The sequence below is a fragment of the Vombatus ursinus genome, unplaced genomic scaffold, assembly GCF_900497805.2.
Source record: "Vombatus ursinus unplaced genomic scaffold, bare-nosed wombat genome assembly UNPS02009173.1, whole genome shotgun sequence".
NCBI lineage: Eukaryota > Metazoa > Chordata > Mammalia > Diprotodontia > Vombatidae > Vombatus > Vombatus ursinus.
Window position 1 is genome coordinate 4,434,041 of NW_020948951.1, and position 27,008 is coordinate 4,461,048.

At 37.7% G+C, this 27,008-nt stretch overlaps 1 protein-coding gene across 5 annotated transcripts in view; it reads left to right on the top strand.

Annotated features, from left to right (window-relative positions):
• Window positions 1–27,008, top strand: part of RFX2 (regulatory factor X2) — a 167,039-nt gene that overhangs the window by 35,474 nt on the left and 104,557 nt on the right. The gene's annotated exons all lie outside the window — the stretch shown is intronic.

A 27,008-nucleotide genomic window follows, 5' to 3' on the forward strand; every position in this document is an offset into this window, starting at 1 on the left:
TCTATACCTTTTTGTCAGTCTCCCTATGCCAACCTGGACTGGAAAAATAACTCACTGATTTTTTACTTGAATTTTTTCATCATGATTTTGGTCTTTTTCTAGATCTGTTTGTAGGAGTTTTGGGGGGTAGTGAGGAACTTGGGTATACTTTCTCCTGCTACTCTTCTGTCTTGGGTTCACTGACCTATCCTTTTTTTTTTTTTTTTTAACATTTTTATTCTGAACCTAAATATCAAAACATGAATGAATAAAATGAACATTTCCATGTACACAGTAGAATTTAAAAAAGGATTGTACATAAAATTGTTAACCTCTATTTCATCCTGCTTGCTTAAAAAAACCCCATATAATTGCTGTGAGAATTTTCAGGGTCCTTACTAGTTGTTTTGTAGTTGTTCAGTCATTCAGTCATGTCTGACTCTGGGACCCTGTGGACCATAGTATGCCAGGCTCTTCTATCCTCCGCTATCTCTTGAAGCCTATTCAAGTTCATATTTGTTGTTTCCATAACCCTGTCTATCTATCTCATCCTCTGCTGTCCCTTTTTCCTTTTGCTTTCAATTTTTCCCCATGTCAGGGTCTTTTCCAGTGAGTCCTGTCTTTTCATTATGTGGCCCCACTATTTAAGCTTCAGCTTCAGTATTTGACCTTCCAGTGAATCTCCTGCTTTAAGTATTGACTGATTTGATCTCCTTGCTGTCCAAGAGACTCTCAAAAGTCTTCTCCAGGGGCAGCTAGGTGGTGCAGTGGATAGAGTGCTGGCCCTGAATTCAGGAGGACCTGAGTTCAAATCCAGCCTCATACACATAACACATTACTAGCTGTGTGACCCTGGGCAAGTCACTTAACCCCATTGCCTAGCCAAAAAAAAAAATAATTCTTCTCCAGCACCATGATTCGAAAGCATCAATTCTGTGGCACTCAACTTTCCTTACAATCCAACTCATACAGCCATCCATTTCTACTGGAAAAAACATAGCTTTGACGCTACAGACCTTTGTTGGCAAGGTGATGTCTCTGCTTTTTAGTGTGCTGTCCAGATTTGCCATACCTTTCCTTCCAAGGAGCAAAAGTGTCTTTTAATTTGATGTTTGTAGTGATCTTTGAGGCCAAGAATATAAAATCTGACACTGCTTCCATTTCTTCTCCCTTTGTTTGCCAGAAAGTGATAGGACCAGTTGCCAAGATCTTAGTGTTTTTAATGTTAAGCTTCGAGCCAGCTTTTACACTCTCCTCTTTCACCCTCGTCAAGAGGCTTCTAATAATTCTTCACTTTCTGCCATCTGAGCGGTTTCATCTGCATGTCTGAAATGGTTGCTATTTCTCCTGGCAACCTTAATTCTGGCTTTTGATTTGTCTAGCCTGGCATTTTGCATGATGTACTCTGCGTATAAGTTAAATAAGATGACAGTGTACAGCCTCGTCACACTCCTGTGCCAATCTTAAACCAGTCAGTTGTTACAGGTCCGGTTTGGACTCTTGCTTCCTGACCCACATCCAGGTTCCTTAGGAGACAGGTAAAATGATCTGGCGCTCCCATCCTTTTGAGCACTTGCTACATTCTGTTGTGATCCATACAGTCAAGGGCTATAGTGTAGTCAATGAAGCAGAAATTGAGGTTTTCTGGCATTCCCTTGCTTTCTCCACAATCCAGTGAATGCTGGTAATTTGGTCTCTAGTTCCTCTGTCTCTTTGAAAACCAGTCTTCTCTTCTGGTAATTCTTAGTTCACATATTGCTGAAGCCTAGCTTGCGGAATCTTAAGCATAACTTTGCTGGTTTGGAAAATGAACGTAGTTGTTTGGTAATTTGAACATTCTTTGGCATTGCCCTTCTTTAGGGATGGGATGTAAACTGATCTTTTCCAATCCAGTGGCCACTGTTGAGTTTTGCCAATTTGCTGGCATATTGAGTGCAGCACTTTAACAGCATCATCTTTTAGGATCAAATAAGCCAGGGCGGGTTACAGACACACAGGGAAACTGCAGTCTATTCACTCAAGAGTGTAACATACCCCTTCAGTAGGTGGTAGGTAAGTGTGCCAGGCAGTTCTGCATGTCATATACACATATATGTATGTATACATGCACACACATACACACATATTCTCCCCTCCAAGCTACTGTACTGGGATCAAAGAGGAAATGTGCTTCTTGCCAAGCTATTTGAGGTGGAGCAGGTCAGCACTTAAACAGGAAAAGGTACTTTTTACCAGGAAGAGTAGAAGTTTTCATTGTGATAAAAGAAAGAATATGCCCTTGTTAGCAAAATCAAAACAGAATAGCAAAGTTTATGTTAAATCTTAACAGATGTTTTTTAGTTCTTAAAAAGTCTTCTTTCACATGTTATTTTCAAAACTGTCCTGCTTGTCTGTACTTCCTTTTGAACATCCTTCTCTTTTGAGCAATTTAGAGGGCAATGGCCCTTTTTTGTCTAGCTATCCTCTCTTTTCTCCACCCTGTTCTTGATGAAAGCCTGCTGGTTTTTATTGGTCACCAGTATATTTTAAAAATATTTACAGGCTGTCCTCTTTAATAAGTTCTGGAATTTTGTTGGGATTTGAAGTCAAGGTCTATAGATTTTGTAGACTATACCCACAGGCCTATAGATCTGTACTGTAAAGGAACAAGGAACCTTAGAGACGAGCTAATCCATCCCCTTTATTTTGCAGATGAGGAAACTAAGAACACTAGTTCTCTTAACTCCAGAGCCTGTGAACTGTTCATTGTGCTCATTGTGCTAACCTCCTGTCTTTTCCTCTCTTCCCTCCCCACAGTCCACCGCCCCCAGAACTGGAACATTTACCCTTCTCCAATCCTGATTTTGCCTCAGTATAAGAAAAAATTTTCTAACAATTTTTGTTGTTGTTCAGTTATTTCAGTCATGTCTGACTCTTTGTGACCCCATTTGAGGTTTTCTTGGCAAAGATACTGGAGTGGTTTGCCATTTCCTTCTCAGATGAGGAAACTGAAGCAAACAGGGTTAAGTGACTTGCCCAGAGTCACACAAGTAATTGACTGAGTTTGGATTTGAAACCAGGTCTTCCTGACTCCAGGCCTAGTGCTGTACCTACTGTGCCACCTATCTTCTCCTCAACAGTTATAGCTATCTAAAACTGGAATGAGCTGCCAGCAGAGTCTAGATTTGTTGGGTGTATTGTTTTTGGGTTTGTTTTTTTTTGTTTGCTGATTTTATTTTTTTCAAATATTTTATTTGTTTTCCTTAGTAGTATTTCTTTCAGTTACATGTAAAGATAGTTTTCAATATTTGTTTTTGTAAAATTTTGAGCTCCAAATTTTTCCTCTCCCATCTTTCCCTCCCTCCTCCCCAAGACAGCAAGCAATCTGATACAGGTTATACATGTTAAGCATATTTCCACATTAGTCATGTTGTGAAAGAATAATCAGAACAAAAGGGAAAAACCATGAGAAAGAAAAAACAAAAAAAAGTGAAAATAGTATGCTTCGATCTGCATTTGTACCCGGTAGTTCTTTCTCTAGATGTGGTAAGCATTTTCCATCATGAATCTTTTGGAATTGTTTTGGATCATTGTATTGCTGAGAAGAGCTAAGTCTATTATAGTTAACTGTCGCACAATATTGCTGTTGCTGTGTACAATATCTTCCTGGTTCTACTCACTTCACTCAGCATCAGTTCATGTAAGTCTTTCCAGGTTTTTCTGAAATCTGCTTGCTCGTCATTTCTTATAGAACAATAGTATTCCATTACATTCATATACCACAACTTGTTCAGCCATTCCCCAATTCAGCCAATTCCCCAAATCAACATATTCCTCAATTCCTCTATTTCCAGTTCTTCGCCACCACAAAAAGAGCTGCTATAAATATTTTTGTACATGTGGGTCCTTTTCCCTTTTTTGTGATCTCTTTAGGATACAGACCTGGTAATGGTATTACTGGATCAAAGGGTATGCACAGTTTGATTGCCCTTTGGGCATAGTTCCAAATTGCTCTCCAGAATAGTTGGATCAGTTTATAACTCCACCAGCAATGCATTAGTGTTCCAATTTTCCCACATCTCCAAGATTTATCATTTTTTTCTGTCATATTAGCCAATCTGATTGGTGTGATATGGTATCTCAGAGTTATTTTAACTTGCATTTCTCTAGTCAATAGTGATTTAGAGCATTTTTTCATATGACTATAGACAGCTTTAATTTCTTCCTCTGAAAACTGTATGTTCATATCCTTTGATCATTTATCATTGGGGAATAATTTGTATTCTTATAAATTTGGCTCAGTTCTCTATATATTTTAGAAATGAGGCCTTTATCAGAAACACTGGCTGTAAAAAATGTTTCCCAGCTTTATGCTTTCCTTTTAATCTTGGCTGCATTGGTTTTGTTTGTGCAAAACCTTCTTAATTTAATGTAATCAAAATTATCCATTTTGCATGTCGTAATGTTCTCTATCTCTTGTTTGGTCATGAATTCTTCCCTTCTCCATAGATCTGACAGGTAAACTATTCCTTACTCTCCTAATTTGCTTATGGTATCATCCCTTATATCTAAATCATGTACCCATTTTGACCTTATCTTGGTATAGGGTATGAGATGTTGGTCTCTGCCTAGTTTCTGCCATACTATTTTCCAGTTTCCTCAGCAGCTTTTGTCAAATAGAGTTCTTATCCCAGAAGCTGGAGTTTTGGGGTTTATCAAACAGTGTCATTTACTACTGTGTCTTGTGTACCTAACCTATTCCACTGATTCATCACTCTATTTCTTAGGCAGTACCAGACAGTTTTGATGATTGACACTTTATAATATGGTTTTAGATTTGGTAATGCTAGGCCACCTTCTTTGCATTTTTTTCATTAATTCTTTTGATATTATTGACCTTTTGTTCTTCCAGATGAATTTTGTTATTATTTTTTTAGCTCTATAAAATAATGTTTTGGTAGTATGATTAGTGTGGCACTGAATAACTAAATTAATTTAGGTGGAATTTTCATTTTTATTATATTAGGTCAGCCTACCCATGAGCAATTTGTATTTTTCCAGTTATTTGTTTAGATATGACTTTATTTGTGTGAAAAGTGTTTTGTAATTGTGTTCACATGGTTCCTAGGTTTGTCTTGGCAGGGAGACTCTCAAATATTTTATGTTGTCTACGGTTATTTTAAGTGCAATTTTTCTTTCTTTCTCTTGCTGCTGGGCTTTGTTGGTAATATATAGAAATGCTGATGATTTATGTGGGTTTATTTTATATCCTGCAACTTTGCTAAAGTTGCTAATTGTTAGTTGTTTCAAGTTTCAAGTTGATTCTCTAGGATTCTCAAAGTATACCATCATATCACGTGCAAACAGTGATAGCCTAGTTTTCTCCTTGCCTATTTGAATACTTCAATTTCTTTTTCTTCTCTTATTGCTAAAGCTAACATTTCTAGTACAATATTGAATAATAATGGTGATAATGGGGATCCTTGTTTCACCCCTGATCTTACTGGGAGTGCTTCTAGCTTATTCCCATTACATATAATGTTTGCTGATGGTTTTGGATAGATACTGCTTATCATTTTAAGGAAAACTCCATTTATTCCTATGCTTTCTATTGTTTTTAATAGGAATGGGTACTGTATTTTGTCAAAAGCTTTTTCTTCATCTATTGAGATAATCATATGATTTCTGTTAGTTTTGTTTGGTATGGTCAGTTATGCTGATAGTTTTCCTAATATTGAACCAGCCCTGCATTCCTGATATAAATTCCACTTGGTCATAGTATAGTATTATCCTCATGATGCTGTAATCTCTTTACTAATATTTTATTTGAAATTTTTGCTTCAATATTCATTAAGGAAATTGGTCTATAGTTTTCTTTTCTGTTTTGGATCTTCTTGGTTTACATATCAGCACCATATTTGTGTCATAAAAATAATTTGGTAGGACTCCTTCTTTGCCTGTTTTTCCAAATAGTTTATATAGTATTGGAATTGTTATTTAAATGTTTGGTAGAATTCACTTGTAAAACCACCTGGCCCTAGACATTTTTTTCTTAGGGAGTTCATTGATGGCTTGTTCAATTTCTTTTTCTAAAGTGGGGTTATTTGGGCATTTTATCTTCTTCTGTCAATCTGGGCAATTTATATTTTTGTAAATATTCATCCATTTCACTTAGATTGTCAGATTTATTACTGTACAGTTGGGCATATAGCTCCTAATTATTGCTTTAATTTCCTTTTCATTGGTGGCGAATTTACCCTTTTCATTTTTGAAACTTGTAATTTGGTTTTCTTTCTTTCTTTCTTTCTTTCTTTCTTTCTTTCTTTCTTTCTTTCTTTTTAAATCAAATTAACCAAAGGTTTATCTATTTTGTTGGCTTTATTTTTTCATAAAACCAGCCCTTAGTTTTATTAGTTCAATAGTTTCTTAATTTCAATTTTATTAATCTCTCCTTTGGTTTTCAGAATTTCTAATTTGGTATTTATTTGGGGATTTTTAATTTGTTCTTTTTCTAGCTTTTTTTAGTTGCATGTCCAATTCATTAATCTCCTCTTTCTCTATTTTATTCATGTAAGCATTTAGAGATATAAAATTTCCCCTAAGAACTGCTTTGGCTGCATCGCATAAGTTTTGGTATGTTGAGTCATTGTTGTCATTCTCTTTGATGAAATTATTGATTATTTCTATGGTTTGTTGTTTGACCCACTCAGTCTTTAGGATTAGATTATTTAGTTTCCATTAGTTTTTAAGCTTATCTTTCCTTGGCCTTTTATTACATGTAATTTTTATTGCATTGTAATCTGAAAAGGATATATTTAATATTTCTGCCTTTCTGCATTTGATTGTGAGGTTTTTATGCCCTAATACACGGTCAGTTTTTGTGTAGGTGCCACAGACTGCTGAGAAAAAGGTACATTCCTCTCTGTCCCCATTCAGTTTTCTCCAGAGGCCTATCATATCTAACTTTTCTAAAATTCTATTTACCTCCTTAACTTCTGTTATCTAACTGTGGTTAGATTTATCTAGTTCTGAGAGAGGGAGGTTGAAGTCCCCCACTAGTATAGTTTTGCTATCTATTTCTTCCTGTCACTCACTTAACTTCTCTTCTAAGAATTTGGATGCTATGCCACTTGGTGCATATATGTTTAGTATTGATATTGTCTATGGTAACTTTTGGCAAGATGTAATTTCTTTCCTTATCTCTTTTAATTAGATCTATTTTTGTTTTTGTTTTGTCTGAGATCAGGATTGCTACCCCTGCTTTTTTTTTTTTTAGTTCAGCTGAAGCATGATATATTCTACTCTAGCCTTTTATCTTTAATCTGTGTGTATCTGTTGCTTCAAATGTGTGTCTTGTAAACAATATATTATAGGATTATGGTTTTTAATTCATTCTGCTATCCTCTTCCATTTTCTGGGAGAGTTCATCCCATTCACATTCACAGTTATGATTACTGTGTATTTCCCTCCATTCTCTTTTTCCCCCTGTTTATACTTTTCTCTTTCCTTTCACCCTGTTCCTTCTTATCAGAGTTTTGCTTCTGAGCACTCCCTCCCTTAGTCTTCCCTCCCTTCTATCAGCACCCCTTTTTCTTTCCCCTTTCCCCTCCCACTTCCCTGTAGGGTAAGATAAATATCTATACCCAGCTCAGTATGCATGTTATTCCCTCCTTGACCCAAATTCAATGAGAGTAAGGTTGAACCAATGCTCACCCCCTCCCTTTCCCTCTACTGTAATAGGTCTTTTGCACCTTTTCATGTGATATAATTTACATTTGTCTGCCTCCTCCTTTCCTTTTCTCCCAGTACAATCTCTTTTCACCACTTAATTAGATTTTTTATTATCACATCAAAGTCAGCTTATACCTGTGCCTTATCTATGTATATCCCTTTTAAATGGCATAATAACAATACAGTTCTCAAGAGTTACAAGTATCATATTCCCATGTAGGGAAAACAGTTTAAATCTTATTGAATAACATGTTTTTTTTTTTTCTTTCCTGTTTACCTTTTTATGCTTCTCTTGAGTCTTGTATTTGAAGATCAAATTTTCTGTTCAGCTCTGGTCTTTTCATCAGGAAAGTTTGAAAGTACCCTATTTCATTGAATATCCATCTTTTCACTTGAAAGATTATGCTCAGTTTTGCTGGGTAATTGATTCTTGGTTGTAATCCAAGCTCCTTTGCTTTCCAGAATATCATATGCCAAGCCCACCAATTCTTTAATGTAGAAGCTGCTAAGTCCTGTGTAATCCTGACTGTGGCTCCTTGATATTTTAATTGTTTTCTTTCTTTCTTTTCTCTGCGGTATTTTCTCCTTGACCTGATAATTCTGGAATTTGGCTACCTTGGAGTTTTCATTTTGGGATCTCTTTCAGAAGGTGATCAGTGGATTCTTTCAATGACTATTTTACCCTCTGGTTCTAGAATATCAGGGCAGTTTTCCTTGATAATTTCTTGAAAGATGCTGTCCAGGCTTTTTTGTTGATCATGACCTTCAGGTAGTCCAATAATTCTTAAATTGCCTCTCCTTGATCTATTTTCCTGGTCAGTTGTTTTTCCAGTGAGGTATTGTACGTTTTCTTCTATTTTTTCATTCTTTTGATTTTGTTTGACTGATTCTTGAGGCCTCATAGAGTCATTAACTTCCACTTGCCTAATTCTAATTTTTAAAGAATTATTTTCTTCATTGAGCTTTTGTAACACCTTTTCCATTTGACCAATTCTACTTTTAAAGGAGTTGTTTTCATCAGTCAATTTTTATGCTTCCTTTTCTAAGCTGTTGACTCTTTTTTCATAATTCTTTTGCATAACTCTAATTTCTTTCCCCAATTTTTCTTCTACTTTTCTTACTTGATTTTTAAGATCCTTTTTTAAGCTCTTACAGGAGGACTTTTTGGCCTTGAGATCAATTCATATTCCCCTTTGAGGCTTCACATATAGGCATTTTGATGTTGTTGTCTTCTGAGTTTGTGTTTTGATCTTCCCTGTTACGAAAGTAGCTTTCTATGGTCAGGGCTCTTTTTTGTTTCTTACTCATTTTGAGCCTATTTTGTATCCTTTAAAGTTGAACTGTGCTCCTGGGGCACAAGGGGCATTATCCCAAGTGTCTTATGCTGGGGACCAGGGGCCTGGTCACTGGCTTTCCAGGCTTGGGCCTCAGGTGCTTGCAGCTTGCCCACTGCACTGGGGGTGGTCCAGCCTAGTTGCACCTGTTGAGTCAGGGTTCCAGGGCTCACTGTTTGCCTTCTGCTCTGGGCCGGGAGGCCTCACTGCTGGCCTGCTGAACCAGGACCAAGGGGGCTCGGTTACTGATCTGTGCTATGGCTAAGAGCCTCCTACTGGCTTGCCTGGATACTGTCTGCCCTAAGTTGTGCTCCCCTTTTACCCAAGTGAAACAGACCTTTCCTGAAGTCTTTCTAAGTTATCTTAACTATTGTTTCACTCCATCTTTTTGTGGGTTCTGTCACTCCAGAATCTGCTTAGAAGCTTGATTTAACGTTGTTTCCAAGGGATACTAGGGAGAGCTCAGGCAACTTCCTGGTTTCTCTCTGACATCTTGGCTCCGCCCCTTTTGTTGGGTATATTGTATAGGGAATGTAAATAGTGTTTAGGAATTTGGACTAGATGACCCTTATGGGCTACCCTTTCAATTCTAATATTCTGTAATTCCAAGATAGCAGTGTCATATTTTAGTAATGTTGAATAAAACAATTATTTCAAAGTTTGTTATTGCTTTTCTTATATTTAGTAATAATATACTTTATATATCAATATGCTATATAATATTATATATTATGTATAATATACTAATAATATATCCAATAACTTTTGTTTAGATTACCTTTCTAAAACAGAACAAATAGTGCTTTTTCTTAAAATCGATTAGGGTCAATTAAGCAAAAAACTAAGAGGACCCTCTGGAGCTTCTCTCTGGGTTTGACTAGACCATATCTGTACCAATGACTTCCTAAATGTTGGCACGCCTACTAGGCAGTTCACAACTCTCAAGACTTGGTAGATGTTCTTTGAAAGTTATTATGGCTGGAAAAATACCTCCCTTTGGGGCCAGTTTAGTGATGAGCTTCTCTAAATTAGAATGGGAAACACCAAACATCTGTACTCCTCATTTTGGCAGACTACTTGGAGGCTTTGTTTTTGGACAGATACTTATATGGAAACAGAAATAGAATATGCTTTTTATTGTTCCAGTTGGAATATGTGCTGAAGATTGAGACGATGGGTTGTCAGGTGGTTGGAAGAAAGATTTCTATTTTTTGCTTGTTTCTTTTAGTTCTTCCGAGACCCCTGAGGGGTTGATGATTACACTTTTGCTTCTCTTGCTCCCAGGCTTGTTGAGGCCAATCTAAACACTGGCTAGTGAACGTCACTTAAGGGCACTGCAAGAGAGTCAAAGAAGGGGATCTATTAGTGCCACCTGAGTTTGCTATTCCAGGACTCTGAGAATTCTGCCTTATGCTTAATCACAGCTGAATTCCTGGCCTTGCTTATTTGTATTGCGTTTAGTTTCTTGGTAATCTTGCATAGTTACAGCATGAAATATCTACAAAACAGAAATAGTTTCTGGATTTTTTCTAGAAAACTAAGTCATTGAATTGGCAAGTGCTAGCTTTATTCTATGACCTAACTTACTATAATATTACAATTCTGTTTAATTGTAACTCCTCTGTGAATCTGAAAAGTTGTTATCCTGCTATATGGAAAATTGAATATTTATATAGAAAGAAAAATATCTGTGCTTATTAAATTCAGTTTTAATAATACTTCAATGTTTTAAAGATCAGCAGAGCTCTGTGGCTTTCAAAATAAGGAATAAAGTAAAAAGGCTAACGTGGGTGTGTAGATTGTCAAAATTAGAGAATATAGTTTTGTTATATCCCTAATCACATAATATCAAAAGACATTGGATTTAGAGTTAGAAACATCTTTGCAACATCTAAGTTCCAGTCCCTGCTCAGCTGTTCTTTTTCCATGTGAGCAGATCACTCAACCTTTTAGAATCTTAGCTTCCTCCTCTATAAAATGGGGATGATTCATTCTCTGTGTAGTACTTCATGGAGAACTTTGGGGGAAATAGCAGATTAGGATAACGTTGCCTCCATAAAGTCTTTCAACTCAACAACAACTCCCTTATTAAATCCTACTCTATAGCACATCATCTAGCTCTGGAGTATATACAGGTTTATGTAATAGGGCAGATTGCAAAAATGAATTTTAAAAGGGTCAAAGAAAGGACTTTAGAGACCACTTAATCCACACTTGTTTACAGGCGAGGAAAGTAAATCCTAGAGAAATGAAGTAACTTCTCAGATCGCACAGATAATGAGCAGCAGAGTCATGATTTGAGTCTAGGTCCTCCCATTCTTAATCAAGATTTCTTAACCTAGGATCTGTGAACTTGTTTTTAAAAATATCCAGATAACTGCATTTTAGTATGATTGGTTACCTTTGCAATCCTGTGTATTTTATTTCATGCATTTTAAAACATTAATCTGACAAGGGGTTCATAGTATTCACTGGATTACTCCAGTGATTCATGATGGAAAAAAGGTTAAGAATCTCTCCTTTAACTCCAATGCTTTTCTACCTCTACCTTACTGTCTCCCATTTGGGAAGATTCTGGATAGAGATTTTTGAACCCTGAGGCTGGGAAGATGTTTAGGAGTATTCTTGGTCATGCTTCCACATTCCTAGCCATGAAGGATCTACCAGAACTTCATAATGTGGAACCCGAGGCCTTATCTACATTACAGCATCTGAAAGATGAGAAAGTTTCCTGATATTTCAAAGGAATAGGCACAGATGATGCATCAAGCTGTTTGCCGAGTTCTTATTTCACCCATGAATCTTCAGGAGCCCACTTAGAATCTTATAATTTGGGAATGAGTTTTCTGGGATTAGCTATTATGATTCAGCTTCATTGTAGGTATTACCCTCTTCAAGAGTTAACAATAAGGGAAGGGGTGCCTCTTTCTTCCAAATGCAGGTTTGCAACATTCAAAACCAGGTTCCTTGCAATCCCCCATTTGGTATATGATGATGCTTGTATGATCATCTAATTACATTTTTGGTTGTCCACTTATAGTATTGTTCAGGCAATTGGCCTTTTCAATAGGTGCTAGTTTGCATCCAGGCACAGAGACACTAACTAACTAATCAACATCACCACTCAGCAATGGATTAAAGAGAGGCCCCAGTCTCTGGTTTCAAATTCTTAGACTCTGTGGAACCACAAGCTTGTGTACTAGAAACATCAATTTGGTCTTTCATTATGTGGAGATAGATAAATGGAATTTTCTCCTAGGAATATCTTAAGAATTAGATTTTAAGAAAACAGGGTCCTTGCTCTGTTAGAAAAAAAATAAAAGCTGTATGTCTTAAGGGGTAAAACTTAAGGAAATTGAGAACTCTACGCTTAAAGGATGTTATGTATTAGTGTATGTGTACATTAGTAGCATGTTTTTGTAATAGGGAAAAATCCTGCATTTAGCAATGATCATGGGCAAGTCACTTAACCATATTTATGCCTTAATTTCTTTCATTTGTAAAATAAGGTTAATAGTATTGCATTACCCTACGATTGTGGTGAGGAAAGTACTTTGTAAAGTGAAAAATCCTACCCAAATGAGTCATTATGGTTATGACTGTTACTATGTATGTTTATGACCTTAAGTAGTTAGCCATTTCCATACAACTGTCAAAATGATTCCCATTCCATCATGCCAGGAAATATTTTCATTTTGTTGACTCTCAAAATATGAACCATCTCTATAGGACTCCATTGTTTCCCAGTAGGAACTTACTGCTCCCTCTCATCCTACTTCCATCATGATGTCTTGCCAAAAGTATTCTCCCTTCCAGCTTGGATCTCTCCCAACAGCCACATATTGTGTGCAATCGATGCTTTACCCCTGAAGATTGTGAAAAAACTTTCTTCTTTTTAGGGTTATCATAACTTTCTCCTCTAAGGAGCATCCAATGGCACAGCTCTGCCTAAACTGTGGATGACTTGTTCCTCCTTCTGGGCTGTGCATGAAGAAAACATTGATCCATTCTTTTATGACAGCAAATAAGGTAGTTTTACCGCTTGTTGTAATGGTCCCATTACATCAGTGTAGGTGAGAGAGGGTCAGACTCAATGTAGTTCAAATGTTTTAGTTTCCTTTTAATAAAGTTTTTTAAATGGTGTTTTAAATCTCATTGCTGTAAAACTCTTTAAAATTGGTTCATATACACATGAGATCTTACAAAGTCTTAAATTATGATAGCCTCTCATTTTACATATTCTTTGAAAAACTTAATCCTTAATTATATAGTTTTATTTTGCATAATAGTTTGCTCTCTAGGCAGCATTTGTGAGGTTTCAGGCCATACTGTATTGTTTGCATTGCTCGCGGGAAACCATGCTTCATATTTATTATCCTCAGAGGAAAGGGCAATTTATTTTGTTTTGAAATGAGAAGGATTTAGAAAAATCTATTTTAATACCCATAGCTTATAATGAAGATAGTTGGTCTTTTGCTTATATTATTTCAGGACAAATAGAGTAAAACCTTTTTCCTCCTCAGTAACTATAGAGAAGAAATTATTCGTGGGTTCTCTTACAGCTTCTGAAAAGAATAGATTACATATTTTCTGTTTTTTAGATCTGGTTAATGGGGGGGAGGAAGGATTGCTTAGGAGATGACATTGTTTGGTTTGGGAAGTATTCAGTTGGTCGCTGAGCAACTAGCTCTTGGAAACGGGAGTGGACTGAGTTACCCTTAGCAACCGTTGTTACTTAGCAAACAATGAGGGCCTGGGCAAACAGAGCCAAGACTGTGGACTCCTGGTTTTTAATTGAACATCTGCATGTGTTTTCCTCTGATTAAATAGTGTTTGAGTTTGATTTGCCAAAATAGATATACATGGGTCTTTTGAGGGAATTATTTACTATGAGGTATATAACTATACTTTAGTATTTCAGTTGGGCAAAAAGTGTGTGTTTTTCCTTAAGTTCTGTCGAATTGAAACTATTCTCAAGACAGAGGACTTAATTTAGTCTTGGTGGTTTAAGTAGAATTTTTTTTCTCAATCTGATTTCACATCAAGATTTGTGTGTATATTATCCTCACTTAGCTAACCTTTTACAGCATACATAATTATATACATTGCAAAATTCCCAAACATTTTTCAGAGTAATGTTGTTATTACTGTTGCTACAGGAGAACAAAGCTGGGGGCATGAGCTTTCGGTGACATGTTTTACAGATTCACCTTTGCAGTTGGCAAAAGCTGGGAGTTAAACTCACAAATCTTTTAACCTTAATGCACAATTTAAAATCATTAACTATTCTTTTCTGCTGAATAAGGTGTTTGTTAGCATGACCTGCATATTGCTGTTACTGCATTGGGGAGAAAAAGTGGCTGTTGCTACTGAGGGAGTAGTAGAAATTTGTATCACTATGTGGACAGACAGTTTGCAACTACAGGATGGCTTTAGATCGAAATACTCTCGTTCCCCTCCCTCACCCCTCCGCCTTGTTAGGGAGCCAAAAATACTGATTGTTTACAAGAGTTTGTTGCTGGGTAAACATTACAACAATATTTCATTCAAAGGCAGTGACACATTTCATTCTCTGGGTGGACATCAGAGCTGTAAATTAAGAAGTATGAATCCAGGTTTCTGGGGGGAATCTTTCTTATTCAACTGGACTGCAGTCTACCTTCTGATTTGACAACAACCAAAAATCTGTCTTCTACATTATATTAACCTACTAGTGTTTATAGTAAAACAGTCCTTATTCTTGGTGGATTTTTTTCATTTTCTTTTCTGGAGTCATGTCTTTGTGGTTGAATGTCAGAAGAAATGTCTGTCATTTCACTTCTATACCAGAATTGCAAACAGTGTTGTGAAAATACTTAAACTATAGACAGCTGAAAAGATTTCCCAGTTCTCTTTTCTTTTGTAGTAGAATCGTATCCTGGAACTAGATCTATGCTGAGTTAAGTTTTCAGTCTTGGATCTATTCAGATGTAATAATTAAGAGCCTTCTACAAGAGCTAGAATTAAGAGCTAGAATCAAACTGATCATCCTTTGATTTAAGTGACACTTTCAGGTAAGATTAATAAAATGCATCATCTTATTGTTGAAAGATTATCATATATCTTAAAAGTACATTTTTCTTATGAGCACCTGTTCTCTCAAAAAGATATTTTGAGCCCCTTTTCAGCTTGGGGCTATTACTTGGGTGGGTGCTTTTTTAGACCTTACTGGTCATTTTAGTTCTTCAAATTTTTCATTGTGAACCTTGTACCTCTTTTTGTTTAACATGGAAATATTTTTGTCTTATATCAAACTGTGTGACTTGAGTAAAGTCACTTTAATTCTTTGAACTTAGTTTTCTCATTTTCAGAGGGAGGGTTGTGAACTAAATTCAGCAGTTTAAAAAGTACCTACTGTGCATAATTCCCAAAGTCCATTCTGAGTGGTGCTTAAATTCTCAGATTTGGGGTAGAATCATTTTGGAAGTTTCTCAAATTTTTCATGTCATGGTAAAGTTGTGAAGAGCTCTGGGAGTTGGGAGGAGATAGCCAGCACTACCAATAACAGGAAGAAGAAAAGTAGCTTTCTTCTTGTGCAGATCTGTCATGCAGACAGCAGAGAACATCTTACCAAACACCCCGCAGTCATCTTCCTCCTTTGGAAATGGTTGCCTAGAGTAAAAGGCAACCACAAGCACAAGGCACCCGCTGCTCAGTGACCATCCTCATCAGGTCGGCGGTTACCTTTCCATTTGCAAGGGCTGTGAAATTTAGGGCCCAGAAAAAGACAGTGTTAAAGAGGAGAGTTTATGGTCTACTGGTTATCAAGTCAAGTCAAATGGCATTTATTAAAAACCTACTGTGTGCCAGGCACTGTGTGCTAAGCAGTGGGGATATATAAAAAGGCAAAACAACAACAAAACAAAAAAAAAAATTCTGCTGTTGAGAACTTTACAGTCTAATGGGAGAGAAAACGTGCGAGCAGCTATGTACAAGCAAGACATAGACAATAAACTGGAGATAATCAACAGCGGGAAGGTACCAGTAGTCAGTCAAGTGCCTACTTTGTGGCTTGATAAAAAGGAAGGTAAAAGACAGTGCCTGCCTCCAAGCTCATGATCTGATGGAGGACAGGACATTCAGATTACCGTATATACGTACAAGCTATGTACAGGAGAGAATGGAAATAGTCAACAGATGATCATAAAAGGCTTCTTTTAGAAGGTAGAATTTTCACTGGGACTTGAAGGAATCCAGGGAAAGCCAGGAGAAAGCAAGTTTTATATTTGATCCTGGAGGTAATAGGGAGCCACTGGAGTTTACTAAATAGGGGGAGTGTTCATTTGACAGCTGAGTGGAGGGTGGACTAGAGTGGGAAGAGACTTGAGGAAGGGAGACCACCAAATGGTTATTGCAGCGAGGCGTGAGGTGATGAGGGCTTCCACCAGGACAGTGGCAGTGGCAGTGCAAAGTAGGGGGGAGCATTTGAGATATGTTCTAAAGTTTGAATCAATAGGACTTGGCAACTGATTAGATTTAGGAGGGAAAAGAGAGTGAGGAATCGAGGATGACACAGGTTGCCACCCCAGGGGATGTGGGGATGGTGAAGTTAGGGAGAGGAAAGAGTCTAGGGGAAAAGATACTATTAATATCTTACTCTTTCCACTGTTCTGTTGCAGGTACTTTGGTGCATTTGAAGGAGGAAGGAAAGGGTGGTAAAGGAAGAGAAAGAGTCCAGATAAGCTTTATCCTTTAAATCAACTATCCTATCACTATCCATTCATATTTTTACTAACTTGTCATGTGCCTAGTCTTGTCCTTGACTGGGTACTCATTCTTCACCAGAACTATTTATTTCTTGGAATCTCTGGCAGGTTTGTCTCTTGAAAACCCTGAGGTCTTTTAATCTTAACGTTGGTTCAGAGACGTATAATGAAGGGAAATGTACTATTTTCCAAGACAGCCTCTTCCAGTTTTGGCTAGCATCAATTGTTAGGGAGTTTATTTCTGATATCAAACCTAAATTTGCCTCTTGGTAGCTTCTACCCATTGTTCCCCGTTCTACCTTCTCACACCAAACAGAGCAAATCTAACCCCTCTTCTACCAGATCTCACATTTAGGGTTCCAAAAGTCAAATTCAAGTTTGTGAATGGTTTATAAACTATGTGATTCTTAGCACCCTCTGTCCCATTTTTCTCTATTCTGTCTTCACTGTAGATGCAGAAGGGGATCCTCATAGGACTAAGGGCCATTTAAAAAATTTTCCTTTGTTTTAAAACTTGGCATTCCAAAAGGTGAAGGTGTTGGGGGAGAACACTGAAGATATCCAGTGCAAAAGCACAGAGATGAGGAATGGGCTGTCCTGTGTGAAGATCTAGAAGTAGGCCAGTATGGCTGGACCAAAGAAGCTAAAAGGAACTATGTGTAAGTGGCCTGGAAGGTAGAAAAGGGCTAGGGTGTAGAGAATCTTTTTAATAACAAACTCTGGAATTTTACCAGGAAATCAAGCTCACTGGCCCATAATTTGTAGATTTTGTTCTCTTCCCTTGGTTGAAAATCAGAGTATTTTCCCTTCTATAACTTCTCCCAACTTCCATGATCTTTCAGATATCTTTGACGTTGGCATCCACGATATCCTCGATTGGCCCTGCATTCACCCTTGCCAGTTAAAGCTTTAAATGACTGAGTATGTAGCCATCAAGGCTAAAGTGGCTTGAGTTCTTAGAATCATAGGGTCCTACTTAGATAGAGGATGATAGACCATAGATATGGACCTCCAAGGTCATCTGGTCAAACTCTTTCATTTTACAAATAAGGAAACTCAGGCCCAAAGAGGTTAAGTTCACATCCACATGGGTGGTAAGTAGCAGAGCTAAGATTCAAACTTAGGTCCCATGACTCCAAGAAGAGTGGGAAAACTAAGCATGCTTTCCATTGTAGTATGTTGAGTTTTTCAAGGATAATTAAGTATTCTCTTACTCTTGCCTTGCTTCTTTTAGGTATCAATTCACTAGTAGCAATTTTTCTTCACTTTCCAGTCCAAAGATCATTTTCTTAATAAACAAAATAGAAGCAAAATACAATTTGAGCAGTGCTTCTCCTTCTTTTATCAATTATCATAATCCTATCCAGCTCAAGCAACAGTCCTATTCTTTCTTGTTCCTCCTTGAAACAAAACAAAACAAAAAACAGCTCAATAAAATTCTGTTGTTCTTAATTTTGCTTGCCACTCTCAGCTCATTATGAGCTTTAGAACTCTTACACTATTCTTATAGTATCATGTTTCATATGCATAGGCATTGTTACTTATCTGTCATTTAAAAAATCTAAATTGGCTAGTGAATTGCATCCATATAAGTCTCTTCAGACTACTCTCCTTTCCCTTCCTTATTGGATTTACCTCTCTGTACCTTCTATACCTGTGTCTTCAGAATTTCATTCTTGAGAATTTTTTTGTGCCTCCTGGGTACTTCCCCTGTAGAATTTCAGTCTATGGCATCCTCTCTGTCCTTCTTTGAACCCTTTGAAATCTGTTCTCCAACTATCCTTTGTCAAACTATAAGATGGAATGGGCCACCCCCACCTCCCTAGGTTCCTATTTTTTCTGTTTTTCTTCCTTGTTAGTGAGAATTGGATCCAGATTCAAAAATTTCCCTTGTAGGTTCACCTACCTTTTACAAGGCTGAAATTATTTTTATGATTAGTCAAGAAGTTAGTACATGCTCTGATTTTGGTCAAGAAAGAGTTCTAGCAGATGTCCCTATCACTATTTTATCATATCTCCATGCCACGTTTGCTGGCTGTCTTCCAAACTCCTTAGCTTTTCAACAACTATTTGTTAGGTATTTTATTATAATCAAGATTTTTTTCATTTCGAGTTTGGACATAATGGCTCCTTAGATCCTTTCCTGTTTTCAGTTCTTGTGATTCAGTGATTTGATTCTATTTTTGTGATCTGGAGTATACAATCACAATATTGCTGCTTTTTCTGCCTCTGTTGATCTTCACTCAAATGTTCTCCAGCATGTTCTGCATCTTCCTATCCTCGATTCCTGAATTTCCCTGCCTGAAAATTCCTTTTTTTTTTATCAAAATTTTTTTTTCAAACAGCAAAAATCTGACTTATCATCTTTTCATTTCCTATCCCTACCTCCTATGTGAGAAAGAAAGAAAAACAAAATCCCTGGTAAAGGCAAGAATATACATATATACAAGTGAAATGAATTTCTACATTGGCATGTCCAAAAAAATACTTCACTCTCAGTCCTTCACCTCTTTATCAGGAGGTGGGTAGCATGTTTCATCATGAGGCTTTTGGAGTTGTAGTTGGGCATTACATTGATTGGAATTCTTAAGTCTTTCAAGGTTATTTGTCTTTACAATATTGCTGTCATTGTATACATTGTTTTCCTGGTTTTGCTCACTTCACTCTGCATCAGTTCATACACATCTTCCCAGTTTTCTCTGAAAAGATCCTTTTCATCATTTCTTACAGCATAAAAAAGTATCATATCACATTTATATACCATTACTTAGCCAGTTTATTAGTTTAGCCAGTTGATGGGCACCCCTTTGGGTTCCCATTCTTTGCCACCTCAAAAGGAGCTGCTGTAAATATTTTTGTGCTTTCTTAAATTTGTTTTGCTTAGGACTAACCTCTCCCTTAATCTGACCTCCCTTTAATTCCCCTTTGTATTTGTTCTTTCCCTCTTATTTCCCTGTTGAATGAAATATATTTTTATACCCAGCTTTGTGTCTGTATGTATGCTTGTGTATTCTTCCCTGCTTTGACCAGTTCAGGTGGAAATGAAATTCGGCTATCAGTTGCTCCTGATTTCTTCTTCCTTGTTTGAATAAACTTCTGTTTTTTTCCACATCCCAATTATGTGAGATGTTTCCTTAACTTTTCTTTCTCTCCCATCCCCCAAGTGTATTTCTCTTCCTTTTTCTAAAGATCATCAAGACATAATGCAAACATTCCCAGGCCTTCTGTCTAATTAAATTCCCTCTATGACCTTTGATGATGATAGGGTTATTTTATGATTTCTTGAAGTATGAGGTCTAGATTTATTTATTTATTTTTCGGATATGGCTTTTAGGTAGTCCAGTGATACTGAAATGATCTCTTCTCAATCTATTTTCTAGGTCAGTTGTTTTCACCAAAAATATCTTACGTTGTCATTGATCTTTTTTTCCCAGTCTTTTGACTTTGTTTTACTGTTCCTTGTCTCATGGAGTCAAGTCATTGGCTTTTGTTTGGTCCATTCCAATTTCCAGAGAGTTTGTTGCTTAGGGAAGGTTTTATATGTCTTGTGCCAAGCTGTTAATTTCCTTTTCAATTTTTTCTTTCATAGTTCTCTTTTCTTTTCCAATTTTTTCCTCTAGCACTCTCATTTAATTTATAAAAATATTCAACTTTAATCTTGTTTCATCTCTTTCAGGAATTCTAGTTGAATTTATACCCAAAGTATGTCTTTCTTTGAAGCTTTGCTTGTAGATATTTTAAAATCATCCTCTTCTTCTGGACTTATCTTGATCATCCCTAACAATAACAATAATAACAAAAACAATAGCTAGCATTTATATAGTGCTTTAAAGTTTATAAAGCTTTTTACAAATGTTATCTCATTTTATTCTTACAACTCAGGGCAAGGTGGGGAAAGGGGCAGGTTGTAGGTGCTACTATTATTCTTGTTTTGCAGATGAGAAAACTGAGGTAGACAGGTTAAATGACTTACCCAGGGTCAACCAGCTAGTAAATGTCTGAGCTGGATACAAATTCAGGTCTTACTTACTCTAATTACTGTACTCTGTCTACTATGCCACCTCTCTGTTCGTGGTGGAATTTTTTGTTTGTTTGTTTGCTCATTCTTCCAGACTACTTCTTGTCTTCGGACTTTATGTTAAGGCCAGGCTCTGTGCCCTTTTGGAGGGAGTATCTGGACTGGTCCTGCTGCTGCTTTCTTGGGGTATTGAGTGTTGTTTTATTTTAGTAATTGGGGACAGCTAAGGTTTGGGACCTGTTAGCTTTCAGTGCTTTACAAATGATCTGTCTGGGGCAAAGTCTGATTGCTGCCTCCTACAAGTCTCTGACCTGGGTTTTGGTCTGAACATTAGGCCTGTAGGTTTGCTGCATTTGAAATTTCAGTAGACTGCTGCTGGAATCAACCACTTTCTGGTTCGGAGTGACAGAATTGTAGTTCTGCCTTTGGTCTAGGATTCCTGCCTTGGGTTATTCCTCTGCAGTATGGAATTTAGACCCTGCTCTATGCTGGGAGTTGGAGCTGCACAGCTCCTCTTCACTTCTGAACTTGTTTCTTACTAGGTACTCAGGATAGGGCCTACAACCACTCCTCACCCTGGAATGTTGCCACCCCTAGGGGCAAGTCCCTTCCTCAGTCTGCCCTGGATCGATGACCCAGAACTGGGTAGTGAGCAATAAAGTTGCCAGTTGGCACCTGTTAGTGCACCCTGTACAAGTTTAGGCTCCTCTCTGCCTCTTTTCACCCTGGTGCATAGCCTCACCCTGTGTTGGAATACTCCCTGTGGACTGTTCCTGGCTAGACCCTGACCCCAATGTCCACAGACCTCTCTGTCTGTCTCCCTCTGCCAACCTGTGTTGGAAAAGTGACTCGTGGTCTATTCTTGGGTTTCTCAATCAGGATTCAGTCTGGTGCATTTTTTACATTTGTTTGGAGGAATTGTGGGGGAAGGGGAAGCTCACTGTACTTCTTTCTGCTATGCTGCCATCTCCAATTTGCCTCCAGTGTTTCTTCTCCTCCTCCTCCTTCCCCTCCCCTCTTCCCCCTCCCCCCACCCCCCCCTCCTTCTCAGTTGGGGTTAAGTCACTTGTCTAGAGTCACACACCTAGTAAGTGTCAAGTGTCTGAGGCAGGATTTGAACTCAGGTCCTCCTGACTCCAGGGCTGGTGCTGTATCTACTGTGCCACCCAGCTGCCCCAGTATATCTTCTTAATATGTAATGCTACTTGCCCTCTCATTTACCCATTCAGTTTCTTTTGAATGGAGTATACCTTTCCAGAGGCATATCCCATCTCAGTAATACCTATGAGATCAGTTTTCCCTCCTGGCATTAGGACTTCTAGTTACTCTTGCTTATTGTCTACACTTGATGCATTTTGTGTAAATCAATCAGTCAAGCATTTATTAAGTGCCAGTTACCATACTAAGCGCTCTGGATATAAAGGCAAATATTTGTGAATCAGTCCATGTCCTCAAGCGGCATACATTCTACATTTAAGGGCACTGCTTTTACAACTAGTTCCTCTCTTGGATTTTGTCTCTTTTAAATTTCTGGATATCTTCATTGTCGTTGCTATTCTTTTATATTATTCTGTTGGACTAAATCCACTCTTTATAATACCTAGCTTTGGAGATATGTACAGTCAGTTTTTTTCCTTCCTCTTTTCATTTTAAAGCCATTTTGATTAGATTTGCAGGATACTAGGCAAATACATTTTTACTACCCCTTTCTAGACATCCTCCATCACTGGCTAGATGTACCTGTCATTCTTAGTTTTTGAATTGTGGGATCTAGAAATCCAAATTTTATCTTCAGATACCATCTTCTTAAGCCACATGTTGATTTCTAATTCAGCTTTTCTCTTCTGCATCTTTTGCCTTTTAGAGTCAAATGAGATAATGTGCAGAAACCGCTTTGTAAACTATAAAGTATTATGTAAATGTGGACTATTATTATCCTTGTATGATTATTATAACACAGAGTGAAACTGAGGAACAGGTTTCTAGAGCCTTGCTTCCTACCCTCATCCACATTGGACCAGAAGATTCATTTGCCCACTGTTCCATTTCAGTTGCTCAAATGCATTTATTTTTCTTGGTTGCTTTTGTCTCTTGCATTTGCATTTCAAAATTTCTGCCTTGCCCTGGTCTTTTCAACAGGTTAAAAGTTCTCTTTTTCTTCTGAGTTTACTTCTTGGGTTTCTCTTAGCCCATAGTATAGCTCATCTCTATTGTAGTCACAGTTTCTTCTGTTGACTCATATCTTCAATCTCAGTTATCAGATTGGAACTTTGTGCTAGGGACAGGCTTTGGCCTTTCCCACATTCTTGGGTTAAATGAGCAGTTCTTATTTAGTTTTATACCCTCTGTGGTCTGGATGCCACTGTCATTGCATTACTGAATGGGGTTCCTGGACCATTCACTGTTCTCTGCAGCAGTCTCTGACTTCTGCCTCTGTCTCAGAATGGCCTAACTCAAGTTCTGGCTTTGGATCTATCTTTGTCTTCTCCTCCCTAACAGGCATTTGTCTTTCTCCTGATATGGCCCTGATAAGTTCTAATTGGATGTCTGAGATTGTGGTAGTTAAGCCTCTTGAAGGCCTTCTTCCTCTTCAGGATATAGGCTTTAATCTTTTTGAAGGTTCCTGAGGCATGCATGCAATGCCTGGCCTTTTCTCCTTGTCGCCAACTCGGGGCTGGCTCTGTCCCCCTCTGATGTTCTGACAGGCTAGGGATGAGATAGATCCCACTGGCTTCAGGTCCTGTTTATGAGCTTATGTTGGCTTCTGCTTCTCCTGACATGTCCCCTGTCTAAGTATCTCCAAGCTTCTGCTACCTTCTTCAGTAGTCCTGGACTGCTTAGAGGAGCTTATTGTGTTTCTTTTTGGTTTTCTTGATCATTTATCATTCCTCTGGTGACCTTTAAAATCTGTGCTGCAGGTATTCGATGGTAGGCCTAGAATTCTTTATTAACATTCATGTCACCATTTTACATGTTGGTCCACCATTCTAAATAGGATCAGATAACTGAGAGGTAATGGGATCTATCTCCCTATAGGTCTTTAAGGAAAGGCTGGATAATTTCTTGTTCAACTTAGACATAGAATGGATTCTCTCATGTCTGGAATTCTTTCCTTATTCATTTCTGTCTCCTGGCTTCTCTGGCATCCTTCAAGTCTCAGCTTAAGTCCCACCTTCTTGCAAGAAGACTTTCCAGTCCTTTTTAATATTAGTGCCTTCCCTCTGAGACTATCCCCAATTTATCCTGTTTGTATTTTGTTTGTACTCAGTTGTTTGTATGTTCTGTCTCTCATTAGAATGTGAGCTCCTTGAAGGCAGGGACTGTTTCTTTGTATCTCTAAGAATTAGCAGGTTTCTAGCATGTAGTAGGTACTTAATAAATGCTTGTTGACTGGTTGATGAATTCTTGTTCAAATATGTATTGCATTAGATGACCTCTGAGGTGTTATCCAACTCTTAGATACCATCATTCAGATTCTGACTTAAACATGTCTAGGTATTTTCATGCTGCCAGACCAGACCCCTTAGGCTTAGCTGGCCATTGTTCATGCTTTCCCACTATGGTGCTGCTAGCCACCTTGTGCTCAACAGTGGTGAACTTTCCCATTCCTGCCTACTTTAAACTCCTGCGTGCTCTACTTCTGTTCCTAATACTTTTGGTCTTGATGCTACATTTCCATCTTGGACCATGTTATCTATCCCCACTCCTAAGGAGATAAGAGGCAAAACAGATGTTTCCTTTAAATTAGAAGGATGCTTAGAGATCATGGAAGGGGAGGAAGGGATGTGGAACTGAGCAGAGATAAGTGTAAGTTTGAATGACAGATAAAATGGGGGTTGAATAGGAGGGCAGAAACAAAGTAGGGGAGGGTTAGTGGGTAGGAAATTGTGTGGGCAAATACATGATAGATAAGAGAAGGTGAATAAATAGTGGAAAGAGTGAGGAAGGAGACAAAAAACAGTTGATGAAGTGGTTCATAGTAGTGGGGATAGACAGTAGAAGAAAGAATTGAGGGGCTGGTGAATATTAATATTTCATTGGTGACATAACAGGATACTGTAAGTTCTGTAACACTGTGGGGAAATACATTGAAATTAAAAGGGGCAGCCAGGTGGTGCGGCTGTAGAGTGCTGGCATACCTGAGTTCAAATCTTGCCTCTGACACTTAGTATCAGTGTGACCCAGAGCAAATCACTTAACCTCTGTTTGCCTCAGTTTTCTTATCTATAAAATGAGGATAATAATAGCACCTACCTCACAGGGTTGTTGTGAGGATCAAATAAGATAATAATTATAAAATGCTTAGCATAATGCCTGGCACATAGTAAGTGCTGTATCAGTGTTAGCTATTATCAAAAAGAATAATTTATGTTTTCTCCATAATAATTGTTTATAAGGTCCTATATTCGAGGTTAAATATTTACCCTTACCAACAAAAATGGGCAAAAAGTAAAAATTAGATAAGGATTCGTAGCATTTGTTAATGTTTACATTCAAATGGCAAACTAAGTTACATTAACTTCTAAATTCAGAAAGCAACACATGGCTGTGGTATTTTAAATTTTGTTTTGGAAATTAAAAAAATATTGTAATTACTGTTAAGTGGAAATATTAGATGCTTTATTGTACTATGAAATGCAGAAAAGTGTGAGTGAATCATGAGTCATGAATAAAAAGCCTGGCGTTTTCTTAAGTTAGAGGAGTTAATGGGAAACAAAATGAGCTCTTATCCCCACCCCTCTGTGTGCTTCCACACGTGTCCTGCTCTGCCAGGAATGTTATTCCGCCTCTGTCCACAAATCCTTGTCTATTCTATCTTTGAAAACCTGGCTGAGCTCTTACCTTCATGATCTGTCAGAAATTAGACACTTTGGGCACATTTGGGACTTTAATAATCTGTCTTGTTCAAATGTTTCTTTGTAGATGTTTTGAAATCTTTTTTCATTTGAGTATATTCTGTCTCCCCAATCAGATTATAAAATCTTTGGTGGAGATAAGGAACCATCCCTTTGTCCATTATAGTGTCCATTACTCAAATGTTGCTTACCTCCTGGATAACCTCAAATTAGATGAATTTTCTCTTAGTAACTTAGAATTGGGAATGTTGTATTTGATCTTTTAAAACAGTACCACTCTTGTGAATTGCCCTGAAGCAAATAGTAAAGGGAGGTTGTGTTCTCATTCAATGTCCTGGAGTCACTCCTCCCAGCTACCATCATCCCTTTGTTTTTCAGGTGAGAGCAAATGGAAAAAAAGTACTTTTTAGAATATCCAGGCAAGGTATGAGAAAGGGGGAGAGACATCTTCACTTTATCAAAAAGTAGCTTTTTTTTTCCTACTAAAAGACTAACATATTATATCCTTCAGATAAAAAAATTAAAAAAACTTTTCTTTATTAAGTGCCTATTAAGTACTAGATAATGTGCTAGGCATTGAGGGGATGCCCATCAATTGGGGAATGGCTGAACAAGTTGTGGTACATGAATGTAATGGAATACTACTGTGCTATAAGAAATGATGAACAGGCTGATTTCAGAAAAACCTGGAAAGACTTGTATGGTCTGATGCTGAGTGAAGTGAGCAGAACCAAGAGAACGTTGTACACAATAACAGCCACATTGTGCGATGACTAATATTGATAAACTTAACCCTTCCCAGCAATACAAGGATCTAAGACAGCTCCAAGGGCCTCGGGATGGAAAATGCTATCCACGTCCAAAGAAAGAACTATGGAATTTGAATGCAGATTGAAGCATACTATTTGCTATTTGTTTTTCTCTTCTGTTGAGTTTTGTTTCCTCTTTCTGGTGGTTCCTCCTATTGGTTCTAATTATTACTTACAACATCACTAATGTGAAAATATGTTTAATAGGAATGTAAAAAAAAGAACTTAACAGTGACTTCCATTTATGAATTATCTTCTCCAGGGTAATTAATGATGTCTCATTATAATTTTCTCCGAGTTTTCTCTGCCAGCAGAGCACAAGTGCTGGCAGGCCCTTCCAAACTGGAGAGGCTTTGGGTATAGGCCCAGGGATGGACTGCTGGCCAAGGATGAATTTAACTGTTTGGAGAAGTTCAGCACAGGTTGGCCTTAGAGTGATGCATTTTTCAGGTGTAGCAATTCTTGTAGAGTAGACCATCTACTAAATTTATGGAGAAGCAGCAGTCTACATTGATAGAGCCAGTTACCTTCACCAATGAAATCACAGATCCCTGAAG